Below are 18,851 nucleotides of genomic sequence, written 5' to 3'. Positions count from 1 at the left end.
TTAGTTTCTTTCATTTGTGCAGTATGACAAAGGTAAATCTTCACGTTTCATTAAATTTTATTCTTCTAAAACATCCAGATACCTTGTGACTGAGCCTATTCTTTCCTAGATATAGCGATCATAAAAAATGTGAAGATCTACTCCAAGTAGCTCAGAAAAGCCACACACAATTATGCTCAGGACTCAAATTAGGATAGTGCTGTTAACACAACAGTGTTCTTTTGCCCGCATTTACATGCCAGCATTATAGTTAAAAGCTTTTGCAGTTATGTCGCAAAAAAAAAAAACTTTTTGGAATCTCCTCTTTTTTAAGCATCTTACTCTTGGTTGTTTAGTTTTATTTATTTTGCTCTAAGGGAAGAGTTAAAGCGAGATAGTAAATTGCTTGCTGAATGCAATTGGTCTTATTCTTGATTGTTCCCTACATTTTGAATGCAATTATTTTTACCAAAAAATATTTATTGATAAAATGAGCAACTGAACGAGCATTATATTAATTGAAGTTTCCGTTCAAGCTTTCTCTTGCTATTTAGCATTTTAGCTTAGATCTCATGAGAAGAAGAGTAATACACTATACCAAACTGTATTTTGTTCCTCTACATCCATAAGGATGATATTAACCCAAATTTTGGAGGGATGAAAACCAATTTTTAGTACCAAGATAGTGCTAATAATTTTATTTGCTGCTTATAAATAGTGGAAATATATGTTCTTTGTACTGTTGTGTTGCTCCGTTGAATTGGTCACATATATAATCTCATTGAATATAGAGAATATTGGTATTGTGTTTTTGGCACTGATGACCTAATCTGCAGATGCTTAATATCTTTCTTTTAAGTGCATTTCAGTAGTTTACATGCCACCGAATGTAGCCAATCAAACAAAACAACATAGGTATGATCTGTACATGAGAAAACTACCGACTTGCTTTGCATCCTAAAAGTTTATACTAATCTGTAATCTGCACTGTACATTGTTTGCAGAACATCATATTTGAGGCCTAACTTCTATGCTAAATATTTTCTGCTTTCTTTTTCCAGTTGAAGCGTGGTGATTGATGTTGTTAAAGTGTTGACTGTTATGTGGGCTTGTCTATGATCTTGATGTTTCTACCTTTCCATTCTATGTGAGAGTTTTGCTATTATACGTCATCTTCTTTGTTCTTCCCTTCGCATTTTCAGACTTTGACTTGCTGCATTTTCTTTACACTTCAGATTTCATACCGATAATTGTCAAATAATCATTTTTTGGGACATGGTTTTGTTCAGTTCAGTTCAGATAAGTTTCAAATACAAGTTGCATTTACCATAGATTGTCAATATGCATTTTCTAGCTAAGAATAATTCTACCTTGTGTATTATATGCTTTATATTTACCTAATGTTATAGACCGGCGTTATGGAATCAAATACCATAGGAATAGGAATAGGAATAGGAATAATCAGTAGATATATCTAATTCTAGTTGGTTTAGGATTCTGTTTCCTATTCCTAGTTTGTCTTATATTTCCTAAATATTAGATTGGCACCTAGTATATAAAGGGGGCCTGCTATTGTATTAAGGACTAAGCAATAAAGATATTAAGGGCCTTGCCCACTAAGTCAATCAGATCAAAGCCTCGGTCTTCCAGAGAAGCTGGCGACTTGAGGGCGATCTTCCCTATCAATCCTCTATTTCCAGCCATAATATTTGGTATCAGAGCCCTCATCCAGCGCTTGCTCTGTCGCTGGGTTCCGCTCGACGCAGCACGCCTCACATTCGCGCTGCCTGCATCACTTCCGCCGCTGCATCTGCTGTGTTCCACCGCCAACCAACCCCAGCCACCACCTATACCTAGCTCTCCACCATGTCGGAAGACAGCACAACCATGGCTGATTTGGCCAAGACACTTGCTCTCTTGATGAAGAAACTTGATAACCTTGAGGCTCAGCAAGATTCATGGGAAAAAGGGAGCAGTGCTGCTAATCTGGATGATGACAAACGTGGTGTTCCCTGTTATCACAAGCTGACCTTTCCAATATTTGATGGAGAAGAAGATCCCTTGACCTGGCTTAATCGGTGTGAGCAATTCTTTCAAGGCCAACGGACGCCTGAGGATGAGAAGGTCTAGCTTGCTTCCTATCACGACGGGTGAGGCGCAACAATGGTATATTCAATTTTCCAGAGATAATGGACTCGTGAAGTGGTCAGTTTTTGAGCACTTTGTTAATATGCGCTTTGGTCCTCCCATCCGTAACAATATTCTTGGTGAATTGTCCGCACTTCGACGAACCGGGAGAGTGGCAGAATACCAAAAACAATTTTTGGCTCTTCTTTGTCGTGTTACCCCATCTCTCAATCCGATGCATCAAGTCAATCTTCTCACTGCCGGCCTTGGCAAGCCTTTAAGTATTGATGTTGAGCTTCAAAATCCAGCTGATCTTCAGGCCGCCATGAGCTTGGCACGCTCTTATGAGCAGCGGTTGGAAGATGATGCAGTCGCTGCTCCACGTATCGTGGAGAATAAACAGCGTTCTGTACTTTCTTTTCGTTCTGCTCCAGCACCAGTTCCAGCACCTTCCCGTGTGGGCAGTAGCATGTCTTCTTCTGCTGCGATTGTTGCTTCCAAATCACCTACAAGGCCAGGTACTACAGGCACAAGGTTTCGTCGCTTGTCAGCAGCTGAGATGGCTGAGCGTCGTGAAAAGGGGCTTTGCTTCAATTGTCCCGAGAAATTCTCTAAAGATCATCACCGTCAGTGCTCTATGAAAGGTATCTACCTCTTGGAGATGGACGAGGGGGAGGACGATGATAGTATCAATGATGACACCGTTACCATCTCTCTTCATGCATTGACCGGCATCCGTACTAGCAAGACCATGCGCTTGGCTGTTATTATTGGAGGTGTAACCATGTCTGCTTTGGTCGATTCCGGATCTACCCACACTTTTGTGGCTATTGAGGCAGCACGCCGTCTTGGCCTCTCGCCTACCACAAAATCTGGACTGAACGTTATGGTAGCAAATGGTGATCAAGTCACTAGCTCAGGCATCTGCTCAGGTATTCCTATAAAAATTGACTCGGAGGATTTCATCATCGATTGTTATGTTATTCCACTAGAAGGCTATGATGTGGTATTGGGTGTTCAGTGGCTCCGTACATTGGGACCCATCTTGTGGGATTTTGATAAGCTCACCATGTCTTTCTGGAGGGACGATCATCAGGTAGCTTGGCATGGTCATGGTGGTGATTCTTTCCCGCCGCAGGCTCATGCTTTGACTGGATGTGACTTATTGCCTGAGTTGCTGCAAGAATTTGATGATCTTTTTAAGGAGCCAAGTGGACTACCACTAGAAAGAAGTCATGATCATCGTATTCCTTTGATTTCTGACACAACAGCGGTGGCTGTTCGTCCTTACCGTTATCCACAACTCCTGAAGGATGAGATTGAACGACAATGTGCTGCAATGTTAGCCCAAGGTATCATCTAGAAAAGTGATTCCGAATTTTCTTCTCCAGTATTACTTGTCAAGAAGCAAGATAAAACTTGGCGTTTTTGTGTGGATTACCGAGCCCTTAATAGCAAAATGATAAAGAACAAATATCCAATTCCAGTGGTGGATGATCTTCTTGATGAGCTCAAAGGGGCTCGCTTCTTCACCAAACTGGATTTACGTAGTGGTTATCATCAAGTTCGCATGCATCTTGATGACGTCAAAAAAACGGCTTTCCGAACCCACCATGGCCATTATGAATTCTTGGTGATGGCCTTTGGATTAACTAACTCTCCAACAACGTTTCAGGCCTTAATGAATGACATATTGGCTCCCTTCCTACGACGGTTTGTCCTTGTATTTTTTGATGACATTTTGATATATAGTTCTTCTTGGGCAGAACATCTTCAACTTGTTAGAGCAGTTTTGTTGGTGTTACAAGAACACCAAATGGTGCTTAAACGATCCAAGTGTCTCTTTGGTGAAGAAAAGGTGACTTATCTCGGACACATTGTTTCTGCAAGTGGGGTGGCTATGGATCCTAGCAAGGTAGAGGCTGTTGCGGAGTGGCCTCAACCTCGCACTGTGCGCGCTCTTCGTGGATTCTTAGGCCTCACTGGTTACTACCGAAAGTTCATTGATGGCTATGGTGCCATAGCATCTCCTCTTACCAAGCTTCTGAAGAAGGAAGGGTTCACATGGTCCTCTGAGGCCCATGGTGCTTTTCTAGCGCTAAAGAAGGCCTTAGTATCTGCTTCCTTGCTACAACTTCCGGATTTTACTAAACGATTTATTATTGATTGTGATGCCTTTGGTGTGGGTTTCGGTGCTGTTTTACACCAGGGAGCTGGACCAATTGCTTTCTTTAGTCGTGCAGTGGCTCCTCATCATGCGAAGCTTGCAGCTTATGAGAGAGAATTGATTGGACTTGTAAAAGCTGTTCGTCATTGGCGACCTTATGTTTGGGGACGATCCTTTACGATTCGCACAGATCATTATAGCTTGAAATTTCTTCTTGATCAGCGGCTGTCTACTATTCCACAGCATACTTGGGTCAGTAAGTTATTCGGGTATGACTTTGAAGTTGAGTTCCGGCCAGGAAAACACAATGGAGCTGCTGATGCTTTATCTCGTCGTGAAGAATCAGCAGAATTACACGCTATTTCTGGCCCATCTTTTGAAATATTTGATTTATTGCGACAAGAGACCAACACACTGCCAGAACTCATTACCAAAAGGGATTAGATTTAGGCTGGTTTACTTACGACAGGTTGGTCTTTAGTGGATGGTTTGGTCACCTTTGAGGGCAAGATTTATGTTCCTACAGCTTCTGCATGTTGGCCCTTGCTCTTGGCTGATGCGCACGGGATGGGACATGAGGGAATTCAGAAGACTCCATCGCCTACGTGCATCATTTTACAATCCTCATGCCAGTTCATTAGTGAAGGATTATGTTAAGAGCTGCTCGGTATGTCAACGAAACAAGACTGAACATCTACATCCTGTAGGCTTACTGCAACCTTTAGCAGTTCCTTCTGCTGTTTGGGAGGATATTTCAATGGATTTCATTGAGGGTCTTCCTCGTGTTCGAGGGAAGTCAGTCATTTTGACGGTGGTTGATCGGTTTTCTAAGTATGCCCACTTTATTGCTTTAGGACATCCATACACGGCTCTCTCAGTCGCAAAGGCATTTTATGATGATATCATCCGCTTGCATGGTATTCCTTGTTCTATTGTGAGTGATAGAGATCCAGTTTTTACTAGCACATTTTGGAAGGAACTATTTCGCTTCACTAATACAAAGTTAAATATGAGCACAGCCTTCCATCCGCAAACTGATGGTCAATCTGAGGTGGTTAATCGCATCATCACTATGTATCTTCGTTGCCTTTCGGGAGATCGTCCAAAGAATTGGTTACAGTGGCTTCCATGGGCTGAGTTTTGCTATAACTCTTCCTATCAAACTTCCCTTCGTGAGACACCTTTCAAGGTTGTGTATGGTCGAGATCCTCCTACTATTTCTGCTTACCAGCCAGGGTCTTCCTATGTTGTGGTTGTGGACAAACAGATGAGGAGTCGAGATGAATTTTTGGTTGAAATTCGAGAGAGACTTCTTCAAGCTCAGGACTATATGAAGAGTTGGTATGATAAATCTCATCGCGACATTGAATTTGAGGTTGGTGAATGGGCATGGCTACGGTTACACCATCGCATGGCAGCTGGTATTACAGACCAAGCACACTCTAAACTTGCCCCAAGATTTTATGGCCCTTTTTTAATTGAGGAGAGAATTGGTCATGCTGCTTATCGCCTCAAGCTTCCTCCTCGAGCTCGTATTCACAATGTTTTTCATGTGGCTTTACTAAAAAAATTTGAAGGTGTGGCCCCAACAGATATTGTTCAGCTTCCTGACATTGTTCATGGCCGGGTTGTCCCTGCACCAGCTGCTGCTATCAAAGCTAGGTGGAATCAAAGAATTCAAGAAGTACTCATACAGTGGGTAGGTTCATCTCCAGAGGAGGCTAGCTGGGAAACGCTGGACCATTTTCGCAAAGCTTATCCCAGTTTCCAGCTCGAGGACGAGCTGTTTCATGAGGAGGAGGGAAATGTTATAGACCGGCGTTATGGAATCAAATACCATAGGAATAGGAATAGGAATAGGAATGGAATCAAATACCATAGGAATAGGAATAATCAGTAGATATATCTAATTCTAGTTGGTTTAGGATTCTGTTTCCTATTCCTAGTTTGTCTTAGATTTCCTAAATATTAGATTGGTACCTAGTATATAAAGGGGGCCTGCTATTGTATTAAGGACTAAGCAATAAAGATATTAAGGGCCTTGCCCACTAAGTCAATCAGATCAGAGCCTCGGTCTTCCGGAGAAGCCGGCGACTTGAGGGCGATCTTCCCTATCAATCCTCTATTTCCAGCCATAATACCTAATAACTACAGATAGTGGTTCCCAATTTGTGTTGTCTATGGGATAAGCCTTTAGCTCCAGCTAGAGTATCTGCGTAGATGTTTCCGTAGCTCAACAAACACTTCAGCCTGTTTCTGGTGTGTTTCATGTGCTGTATGCAAATCTGGTCATCGGACAAAAAGAGTTGTTTTGCCTACATCCCATCTAATTGGTGCTGTACTGTGATTCCTTTTTATCATTTTGGTGAGTATGAAACCATATGAGATGAGTAGCTGTGTATGCCCTGATCTCATTGCCATTGTTGCCATGCCAACATAAGCAACAATATTATCTTCAAGTTAGATTCATATAGCCATTTTGTTATGACCAAGCTTATCAACTAGATTGCAGAATTTTAAAAAAACAATCTTAGTGCTAAAGGTTGGACAATCATCAATTCTATCACCAATTATGTCTATTTGGTTATTCCTTCATGTGAATCCAAATTTACTTTTGTTGTTTTTCTTACTCATGTCCTCATAGGCAGATATCATTTGTTTCAAATGATTCATGGGGAAATTAAAGAATTAAATTGGTGGTTAGCAGTATTTTGTTATGTGTTTCAGAATTAGTGCTTCTAGAGGATTTCTCAATGTGCATTTGTGTTCCATGAAAATGTTGTCTTTTGGTGTTCCATTGAAAGAGGTACGTATGCAAACTAAATGCTGCAGGTATTTAAATATTCACAATTTGCACACTTATGATCTATTTCTTAAACTTAAAACCATATTCAATGGTTTAATTGACAAATGAACACTTTTTTGTTTGCATAGAATAAAAAATGTGATGATGTTCTTATGTTTCTATTAAATTGACTAATTGTTCCATCCCTTGGTCCCATCCCAAAAATACTGGATTTGCAAGCCAATACGTTCAGTGATTAACGAGTAAGCATCTGTTTTTGTGATATACTGATATTACTAGCTGTTTGAGAGTTTACCTCCATATATGTGCCTTGTTTATTTATATATTTCAGGAGTCTTCCTCAGGATCATATTATTGTCCTTGAAAAACCATCCACTATAGCTGCTACTTCCACTCCTGATCATAGCATGCCATCTGAAAATGTACAGAAGAAGGTAGGTTTATCTGTGTTTGAGATCTGTTGTTCTGTCCATTCGAACAAATTCCAAATGAATGTAGCCGAGGATATTCTTCTTTTTGCAAAGAGCAAGCTAGAAATTTTCACTTTATATTTCAGGTCGAACTAATGCCCCAACTCAGCAGTTGCTTTATGACATGTTGGCATTAAAAGAGCATTTTTTTTTTACTATTTTTCATGAAGGTGAAATTCTACAATATATTTGCCACAACATATTTACCTTATTCGTTTCACCTTTTGTAAATGTGTTAAAAGAATAGCTAGAGACTAATGCCACAATTAACCTTCTAATGTTGATGATACCTAATGCAATGCAATACTATCTTATTTGGTGTTCTAAGATTTTTTTTTGAATCACATATTGCTGACAAGTGTTACATAGCCATACCAGCTACCAAGTGTAGGATTTATATTGTTTTATTTTATTGGGATCTGCTGGATGTTTATTGAATTTTGGATCTTCAGGTGCATGCAAATGGCTTGGACGTTGCACCAGTTTACAAGCTCATGAAAACTAGCATGTTCTTGTTGATAAAAAGAGTAAATCATTGACAGATACCCAGAGTGCAACCAATCCGTTGTCAATTGAGGTCTCCCTTTCTCTTATTCTCAGCTTGCTCACTCTATATGCACGCGCACCCACATCGTTTCGCCTACTCTGTTTTGATTTGTCATACATGATATCTGAACTCATTGTTGGACTATCATAAGGTAATATCAGCTATGAGCTGATAGGTTTGCATGCGGACTAAATATGATTCAAAATAATAATAAATGATTTCTCTATATGTGAAGTGTTTAACTCAAATCAATTATAGTTCATGCTTAGTTTTATGTGAGTAATTTACTGATTCTAAATTGCACTGATTTTATTCTCATTGTAGTTAGGCAAATACAATTCAGCTTATGCAATTGTTTGGTTGATAAGACATCAATTCCCTATGTTAGGTGTGCAAAAGGGTATTCGAAGATGACATCAGCAGACTGAACCAACTCGTAAGTGTTGTCTATGACCTTCCAGTTAATTCCATGATGAACATTCTATTTGCTTGCCAAGAGATCCCCTGCACAAATTATAAAAATGAAAGGGTTGTAAAACTAAGTAGTAGTTCACTAACGAAAATTAAAGAAGTGTATAGCATGCATCATATAAGAAAGTCCATTGCAGTTACAGAGAAAGCTTCATCGCATGGAAGAACAAGAGCTCCTGGACAAAAGGGCCCAAGATGTATGTCACACTGAAGGCATTGCAACCGAATGATATGTTACATGATAGCTTTTAGTCTGTTGGTGTTCACTGTATCCCGGTAGAATTCTTTTGTTCAACGGTAGGTTAGCTGAAGTTGAGGTTGTGTTGTGGTAGTTGTGCTAAGAGTTGAGTTTGTGTTAATGCTGGTTGGATCAATAGTGATTGTAATCGATAGCTACCTAGAATCCTTTTGTTGGCAAGATGCTTTACTACCTATAAGGTCTGCCATATCTTTTGTTAGTCTAATATTAAGAGGTACAACACCCTAATCAGGGTTTTTTTTGGACATCTACTCATAAGGTTGATTCCATCTAACCTGTTGTATATAGAAACAGGTTGTATATAGGGGGCGCGCCCCGTCCTCTAGTATCCCATTAAGGACTGTTGCTTGTGGGAAGAAAAAGGAGGCTGAGCTCATGCTTGAAGCAGAGATCGATGCTTCCATGCATAGAATTAGGCATGTTGGGATTTGGCAAATGGGCTCACTTGCAAGGGCATTGTAAGGACAATCAGAATGCTGCCTTTCTATGTGAGTACATGATTTACTAGTTTAAGATATTTCTTGTTGTCATATCCAATCGAGTTCTTCACTACGACAGGGTGCAGATGTGCAGGTTCCTCTTCTACTAGATGAATTTTCTCAGGTATATACTTTAGTGATTTATCTGTCTACCATAGTGATGTCTAAGTAGTATCTCTCTCTTTCTGTGTGTCCGCTTGCACGCATGGTTGTTAGTATCGGGATTCTAGGCAGTATTATTTTTCTTAAAGTAGTATACAATCATATCGTAGTATCGGGATACTATGAGATTTTCTTTTTTGAGTTTAATTAAATATTTATATTAATTGTATATGTAACCATTCTATAAAAAAGAGTAATAATAATAATATATAGTACAAATAGAGATTTATCAAGAGAAAACTACCCACTAGTGCCAATAGTTTTATTTAACATTGGTTTTGAAAGTACATCAACACAAATGCATTCCGATAGTTTTGATTTTTGAATTAAAATACTGTCTAGTTTTAAACAGTTAATATCTCAATCCTTGCATGATTCTAATGATCCTATGCTTCGTACATGATACTAGAGTGATACCACCTGAAAAAGATCCTAGAACAGACACATTGTTTCGCTCGGGTAGTATCGTACTATCATACAATACTATGATACGTATCCTGATATTGACTACCTTGTTTGTGTGCGTGTGTTAACTAGTCTTGATGTAATGACGGCATTGTGCAATTTATTGTAGAGATCCTTCGATTTTTGATATTTGGTGCCGCAAACTTGTATGGCCTAGTGGTACCAGCTTCTGGAAACTTGTATGGCCTTGTGTATGCTGATGATATTTTCTCAGTTAGTGTGAACAGACTGGCATATGAAATTTTTACTACATGCAAGGAAGAGACATGAATTGATCGTTATACACCTTTTCTAACCGTTACCCTGAGTGTTATGTTGAAAATAGCGGAACTTTGGGCTACATCACTGAAGTGAACTGTGGAAACTACCTACTTCTCTTATGATATTCGTCAGCAGCCAGGTAATACCATCTGACAATAAAATGAACAATAATTATTGGTTTAAGATGGTTTTCTTGCCTCTGTGGAATCGTTCAATTGCAGAGGTGATCCTTAACTGGAAAAGCAAATGTGGCAGGTTGTAGGGCGTGGAGGAATGCCCAATGTGCCACAACATTCCCTATATGTATGCAAGATGTGCAAGCACAAGATTCATGGTGCCTACCTCCACAAATTCTTCTCAACATCTAGCAAATCAGCATTCTGAAATTCACTCAGGATGTTATGTTGATTTGAATCTGCATATCATGTCAATAACACCTACTCCCTTTGTTTCATATTATAAGTTGCTTTGACTTTTTTCCTAGTCGAATTTAAAAATACTTTGACTAAGTTTATAGAAAAAATAGCAACATCTAAAACACCAAATTAGTTTCACTAAATTTAAATTAAATATATTTGTTCTCAGCTGGAAATGCTACATGTTTTTCTATAAACTTGGTCAAACTTAAAAAGTTTGAATATGAAAAAAGTCAAAGTGGCTTATAATATGAAACGAAAGGAGTATTTTCATTCCAAGCTGAATTTACAAAGTATCTTATTGTATCTTAATGTATTGCTAATAAATTATTTTGTTCATTGATATGCCCTTGAATGTTTTCCTTATTTAGCTGTTCATTGCCATAGATTACATTAACAACGTAAGATACAAAATGTTCAATTCTTTTTGTTCTCCTATTTAACCAACCAAAATCTTTAAGATTTGCAGGTTAGATTGTTAGCACATCCATTATGTGCTTGTAAAGGAAAGCTTTGAACATGAAACTGCAAGGTAAACGTTCATCCTTTCTTTTGTTCAGCTATAACTCATAACTGTTGTTTCAAATATTCTTGCTCACTATGCCTTTTCCTTTAGGGTTAATTGTACCCATGCCAAAACAAAATTGCTGGTCTTAGAAAATGCCATTACTATTTGTGAAATCAGTTAGATGCCACAATACTCTTCTAAAATTAGAACCTTGCCTTCACGATTTCTATCAAAAAATTCCTTCAACACCTCTCTTCCTTCATCCCCAACCTCTCTCCTTGTCTCCTGTTCATCTTCTCATCATCCCGGCTAGCCTCTCTATTTGGAGCTTCTGGACCTCGCAGTATCGGTACACCTTGCTATCTTTGGTGAGCGAGGCAGAAAAGGCATGGAGTGGCGGCAACATGGCATTGGAGCATTGGGGGGAGAGAGCCACGAGGGTTGCGGGAGGTGTGCGTCGCGTCGGTGACCTCCTTTGCTTGTCGCATGACGCCGATGAATTTCTTCGCCTACTAGCTCCTGCATCGGTCCCCACGCCGCCCAACTCCGGCGAGCGAGGGGCTTGGTAGAAGCAGCGGTCGAGCCGGGACATCCCTGTACCTTCAAGATGATGACAATGGAGTCGGAGGGGAGAAAGTCGAACTCCTCATCACTACCGAAGCTGTTGCCACAGTAGCCACATGTGGGCCCCGTGAAGCTGAGCATCTATCCATCCAAGCCCGCCGATTTCACCTCCGTCTCCAGCGGCCTCTCCTCCTTCTCCCTTTTCCTTTTCCCGGCTCCACCAAGACGCTACGCAGCGGTCTCTCGCCCTAGAAGCCTCTGAACCTCGACACCCTCACCGGTGTCATCGGTGCGGTGATGGCCTCGTCTCCCATCCCGCATTGCAACCACCATCCTCACTTGCCAAACCAAGAATGGTAGGTGCAAGTGCAACAAACTAACCAATTTTACCGGAATACAATAAGAAGACATCCTACTCGAAGTTGTTGTTCACCGGAAAAAATTGTTAAGTAGACGAGAGGAGATGTCACGACTCGCGAGTTGTCACGATAAGTTGTTCGCAAGGTTTATAAGCAGTAGAAGTGGAGGTTGCATGAGGGAGCCGAAGGAGAGAGAGGTTTATAAGCAGTAGAAGTGGAGGTTGCATGAGGGAGCCGAAGGAGAGAGAGTGAGGCGAGCCGTGGAGGTAGCCATGCAGGCTATCGCCGATATGGAGAGGATAGCCTAGGATAGAGAGGGGAGGATGTAGATAAAGGAAGAAGGGGTGTTGAGTGTTGACGGAAGTGTTTGGCACGGTTTCAATTTTAGAAAAATACAGTGACATTTAACCAATTTCACGAATAGTAGGCACTTTTTCAATTTGTTAAATGTGTAATGGCATGAACCCAATTATCCCTTCCCTTTATGTTGGAATTGTTTAATCACATTTGCCAAGCTGCATAGTTGTTAGGAGTGGAATGTTTCATCGATACATATACTGTATTGTTCTAGGCAGTTTCATTGGAAAACAATGCTATCCTCAAGGGATGCCAATATAATCTAGTGCATATTTTCCTCCTATAGCAAACAAATTCCATTTCCAAAGGTAGTTTATCATGATGCCAATGTTTTAAAAGTTGAGCATAAGCTATCTTTCACTACAAGTTGGCAATTGTTTCTCGAGTAGAAGCCCTAACCCTAGTCTCATCATTAGTGTTTGTAAGTTAGGTTGCATGCGACCTTGCACTTGCCACATCCTCGTCAAGGTGCACCGCTGTGACATTGCTCCACCTCGCCCTGTTTTGTCTGATTTGTTTAGTTTGTTTGGCTCCCTTTTCCCATATGGCTATCGACGGAGATGGAGCCGGCTAGCGGGGAGACATAGTCACCCGGCAGCGGCGGTGTAAGTAGCCGGCTTGGAAACGCAGCCCCGAGTCGATGGCGACAGAGCTGAGTAAGGAAGCACTTGGGAGTATGCCTTACTCGGTAGAGTGGTGGCCGAGTAAGGTAGCCAACATGGAGGCGTAGCCACCAGTCGATGGTGACGAAGCTGAGTAAGGCAACACTCGGGAGAATGCCTCACCTGATGGAGTGGTGGCCGAGTAAGGTATGCCTCAGGAGCACATCTCACTCAGCGGATAGTCCTCAAGTGTGGCAGATGGGCGCATGGTCCCAAGCATGCATATCCAGACTTGGGCATCATAAAGCATATAGAAAGAGTAGTATATTGTATAGAAAATATCCACTCGAGAAGAGTACGAGTATGTTTAAATGCATTCAAACATTTGTTCTCTTATCAGAATTGATTTCCCCGAGTTGACTCCTTACATTTAAATACTCTATCTCGGGCGTGTGGTGTGGGGCGTAGCCGTGTCCGCGTGAGCCACGAGGGGGGTAACCTTCGGGCATGCGGTAAGAGGGCGTAGCTACTTAGGGCATAGTCGTCGTCGTCCTTCTTCTTCGAGGTACTTTGCTCTCCATCAGTCGGCTTCTTGCCCTGCTTGGCATATTGCTCGGCAAACTGCTTATATACGAAACAAACCTTGGCCGCGTGATTGGAATTTGCATGATGTGAGCATTGGGCATTCATGATCTTGTCGAAGGTGTTGATATGTGATCGTTGACGAGAAGAAGGTGCTGCAGTTGCCACAAGATCTTCGGGCTTACGCTTGCAATCTTTATTGGTGCCACTTCCACTCCCTCTGGCAGTTGGTGTATCTTTTTTGGATTTCCAATTACTGCCCGACTGCTTGGATGCCATAACAGCGTCATCGGCCTTTGCGTACTCATTAGCCTTCTCAAACATTTGCTTGACTGTCCTGGGAGGCTTGCGTCCAAACTTGCCAACTAGAAGGTCATTACGAACTCCTTTTGTGAATGCAACTACGATGGCATCATCTGAGATATCGGAGATCTTGTTGTGTTGTTCAGAAAAGCGTCATATGTATTCCTGAAGGGATTCACCGGTCTTTTGGATTACGTTATAGAGTTCAAAGGTGCCTTGAAAATTGGCGAGGAGTGTTCTCGGAGCTCTGCTCAAGACCCTATGAAGCCACGATCGGGCGGAGTCAGCTAAGGCCACTGGTAGATAATTCGCCATTGCCTTGCTATCTCCTCCTGCTGCGTGGATTGCGAGACCGTAGACGGTGAGCCATGATTCGGGATCTATTTTTCCGTCATACTTCTCGATGCCAGTCGGCTTGAAACCAGCCGGCCAATCCACTCGACACAGGTCGCTTATCAAAGCTACGACTCCATCTTCGTAGCGGTCCGGTGTGCGATGTCGTCGATCGCCTCTTTCTGCATGGCGGTGGTTTAGAGTATCACGTAGGTCGATGGGTTGCCGGCGACGTGGCGACCGAGGCTGCTCAACGCGGCGCTCTCTGTGCCCGTCGTGTGGCGAACGAACTGAGCGTTCGTCATGATCCCTGCCCTCGCGATTAGATCTTGATCCTGCTACGCTGAGGCTCGGTTGGTGATAATCTTGAGATCGGAGAGGTGGAACTCGGCTACCGGTTGGTGTCCGTACACTTTCTGAGTTGACTGGAATAGATGCCGCAATCATCGTCTTAGTTTGATTGATGATATTGAGGACGTGGTTGGGCACATCCTCTTTCAGGAGAGTATCCAAGAGTGTAATTGCCGCAACCGCGTTCTGCTGTGGGGTGTGGAAAACTGCTGTTCCCTCGACGTCTTGTTGTCCGATTAGCTCTCGCGCTCGTCGCCCTGCTTCCAAAGCACGCCGTCATCGCTCCTCAGCCTCCCGTGTCAATCGCTCGCGCTCCTGCTGCTCACACTACAGTCTGGCTTGCTCTTGGGTTTGTCGCTCTTGCTCCAACCGACGACGCTCGGCTTCCTGTTGTGCGCGCAGCTCGTCGGCCTAGCGTGCTAATCGCTTGCCTCAGTCTCATTGTCAGCCATAAAAACGCCGAAAAAGTGAGGAGTATAGTTGTCGTTGTAGTCTTCATCAAGGTCGTCGAAATCGTCGAGGTTGTTGAAGTCGTAGTTGTAGCCGAAGTCGTCGTAGTCGAGGATCTCGGTGGGCTGACGAGAGTCGACACCAAGAGAGCTGAGGTAGCCGTGGAAACCATCCCAAGTGGTTGAAGTATGACGCCGACTTCCCTGGAGCCAGGTTGAATCGAGGCCGAGGCCGGATTTGATCTGGACCTACGGGGAGAAGACGCTCTTGTAGTGAAAATATCGGCCAAATCATCAGGCAGCCTCATCAGGATTGATGGATATGCCGCCTCTGTCTGATTTGGTCGTGAAGAAGTAGATGAGATCTCGTCCGAGTGGTTTGAAGCCAACTCGGACAAGGTGGTCTTGGAGTAGATCTCGGCCGAATTCGGGAGACCGAACAGGGCAGAGAAGGCATCTCCTCCTGACTGGTTCGAATCCGAGTCAAGAAGAGAGATCTTGCCGAAGTCGTCGGTGATGAAGTTGAGGCTGCCGAATCGGTATGCCCACCCGGGGGAAGGTGAAATCATCGATGCCTGAAACAGATCTTATCGCGCTTGTCGGCGAAAAGCTTGACGCAACCCCTACCTGACGCGCCAACTGACGAAACGATATTTCGGCAATACAAAAAGGGGTGGCTATCAAGCTGGAAAAGTGGATGGGTTAAGAGACACGAGGTTTATACAGGTTCAGGCCTTCTCTATGAGAAGTAATACCCTATTCCTGTCTAGGGATTGATCCGCCAGGTGTGTTATTGATCATATGATCAGGGAGATAAGTTATGCCCTTAGAGACACCCGAACCCCTCCTTATATAGGGGGAGAGGTCGGTAGTTATAAGATACAACCTTACAAGATACAGCCCATGTTCCTAACGGACTAGGCATGTAAAGATAAATTACAATCGTAACCAACTAGGACTATCGGATATTTCCTTGATAGACAAGTTAATATAACAACCGAGTCCTTTACTAAAGATATTCTATCTGCATATGGTACCCCTATACCCAATCAGATATACATGCCGTGTGGGTATGAGGTATCTATAATCTCTATAATTGCCTAGCAGTTTGGATCCCATGAGAGTACATCATTAGCTCCTGTTGCTATTATTCAAGTATATAAGGCTAACTGAAATGGCTAACGTGAATACTTATAGATGTTCTGGTCTGATTTCATTTGGTTGGCTCTATGTACTGCTGCTGGCCGTGGCGATCGGTCAATTTTCATAGAATGATTTTCCTTTTTCATTAAAGTGTATTTCCGTTTTTTTTACTATGAAGGTCATTAACATTACAGCTGTTATATTAGATGTCGAGTGTACCATGTAATGAATAGTACTCTCATAGACCCTTGTCCCATAAGATGTACGTACAGTCTCCTCAATTTCAAGTTGGACGTTACAAAAGGGAGGGGGCATCAGCATTTAATACTAAATGATTCTTATTATATATTGATGTACTAGTACGAAAGAAAATATTTTTTTCATGGTTCAGAATCTAACCCTTGTTATTGCTTTGGTTTCACTAGAGTCATCTTTTTATAGTATCTACAAGAACGACAAAAGTATATTGACTTTATGGAAGCTCTTTTGAACCAACAAGGAAGGTAGCCCGCGCATTCGCACGGGCATGTATCGTAGGTTGTATTTCAAACACTATAAGGGTGGAATATAAATTAGAAAACATTTTCAAAATATAAACTGGAAATAAAGACCGCATAGATGCACTGACATCTCATTTGTTGTTCAAGAAAAAGAATAGTAAAATAAATCATATATCTTTAATACACTGTAAGGGAATGTAAATTATCTTCCAATAAAAAAAATATATTTGCCGTAAAATAGATGGTATATTTTAATATACTACTAAATATAAGAATAAGAATATCTCTCATATTTAAATAAAAATCATTTTGTCGTGGTCATATATAAACTCCCCTATTGTTATTGTTTTAAAAGCTATGTGCATTTTTAATAAATGAAACTACATTATATATTATTAATACACTGAAAAATCATCTATGCTGCTTAACTCGATGTCCATCACTTATTTCCATATCTATGTATAAATAGTCTAAACATACCACTTCTACCGGATAATACGATAGCACCGTTAAAAATAGACATAAATGTCTCTCTAACGGATGAAGTCGATAACTACAAAAGCTTTCTTATGTAATGCCCTGAAACATGGGTCCCACATTGACGTAGAAGTGCACCTAAAGACCATCCTATGGCACCATTTTAACACTTAGTTCACTATGGGCACACCCACAAAGGATTGCATTAGTAAGAATGTCACTTTAGATACATTGCCTATATTGGTCTTTTACTGACACCATCTTAACTCAACCATATGCATATGCCTGCGATATTTACGATGGCATAGTAAACACTACACCCTGCATTGAAGGACAGGGATGGACAAAAAGGAGAAGGTGATGAAAATAATTATAATTTTTGCCTCCTACTTATTTCTGTGTGGTATTATTTTTAACAAAATCGTAGTTTAAGACTATTGACAACAATAAGTGCTGGCGTTTATGATTTTTCTTATTAGTATTTCTTTCTGATTTTACTATTAATATATTGATATATATTTTTTATTTATCGTTTTGTCCATAGTATATGATGTAGGTAATTAAGTTTTGATTTTTTTTTTTGGGAAAGTGAGACGATCATAAATATAGGCAGTTTGGTTTTCCATCTAATAAGTGAGAAAAAAAAAAAGAATGATGTGGGCCCAGCGTTGTACGTACGTATCAAAGTATGGACGTACTTAATTTTTTTATTTATACATATACGTGCACAAACAATGCGAGTTTTTGAGATAAATTTAATTGTATTTTTTATAATAGATCTAATGGTTTTATATATGGGTCCACTGCATTCTAAATTTTTTTAAAACGCCACATAATGACTTAGAAGTGTTTTTAGAGGTGCTATGTGGCGGTTAAGGAGCGTTTATTGGAAGTTTAATAGTATTTTAGTAGATATAATAGATAATAGATAGATTGAAGATTAGGAAAGGGAAGAGGATATGAGGGGAGAGAGGAAGTACGTACATTACGTACCAACTGGGGAGGAGGAGGGGAACGTAAAGGAGGTGGGGACCGGTGTGGAGAGGAGGATTTTATTTTTTTTATTTGATCTAATGGTTGAAAATATTGGACCCACCAATTTAAAGGAAAATCAACGGTTAGATTTCTAGACTGCCACTTGGCATCTTTGGAGCGTTTGTAGGAGGATATGTGGCGGTTTAGGAGCGCTTATAGGAAGTTTAATGGACTTTTAGTATATAATAGATAGATATGGACCAAAATTCATATCCCAATAGATATGTCTCAGTGCAACAACACATTATTTCTGTACTTACTATATAAGTTGGTGTCAATTTATTGAGTTCTTCTACGTTCTAATTACCCTGTACACTATGCTGCTGAGCTGATATGTTTTAGGCTCGTTGTTAAGCTCACAAAGAACAATCACGACAATGTATATGTTCAAATCCCTGGTCATGGAGACATAAAGCTTTAGTGAACAGTCAAGATGGAGATTTTGCATCTTTAGTGTATCGTAGATTAGTGGATAACTGTGGATCAATCATATTATGATTCTGGTTGTTCAAACCTAAGTTTTTTTTTCCTTTTTTGCAGACATAAAATTGGATTGCAGACAACTACCTTGGTTCTAAATTCAACCAGAGCATCGCTTCATATAGGTTGGTGCAAGGATTTCTGAGGAGCAAGTTGGTAAGACACAAAATACATAACAAATAAAGGATAATGACTATAA

The 18,851-nt window shown here is 41.0% G+C and overlaps 1 long non-coding RNA gene across 1 annotated transcript; it reads left to right on the top strand.

Moving 5' to 3' along the window:
- Positions 1 to 9,766: 9,766 nt before the first annotated feature.
- On the top strand, positions 9,767 to 18,851 carry LOC127776796 (uncharacterized). The gene is made up of 4 exons (XR_008018233.1): positions 9,767 to 10,332; positions 10,449 to 10,527; positions 11,071 to 11,141; positions 18,713 to 18,851. It is a non-coding gene; the product is annotated as an uncharacterized LOC127776796 (long non-coding RNA).

The sequence above is a fragment of the Oryza glaberrima genome, chromosome 6, assembly GCF_000147395.1.
Source record: "Oryza glaberrima chromosome 6, OglaRS2, whole genome shotgun sequence".
NCBI classification, from domain to species: Eukaryota; Viridiplantae; Streptophyta; class Magnoliopsida; order Poales; family Poaceae; genus Oryza; species Oryza glaberrima.
Note: the sequence above shows the minus strand (reverse complement) of the source record. Positions and strands in the feature narration are given on the sequence as shown.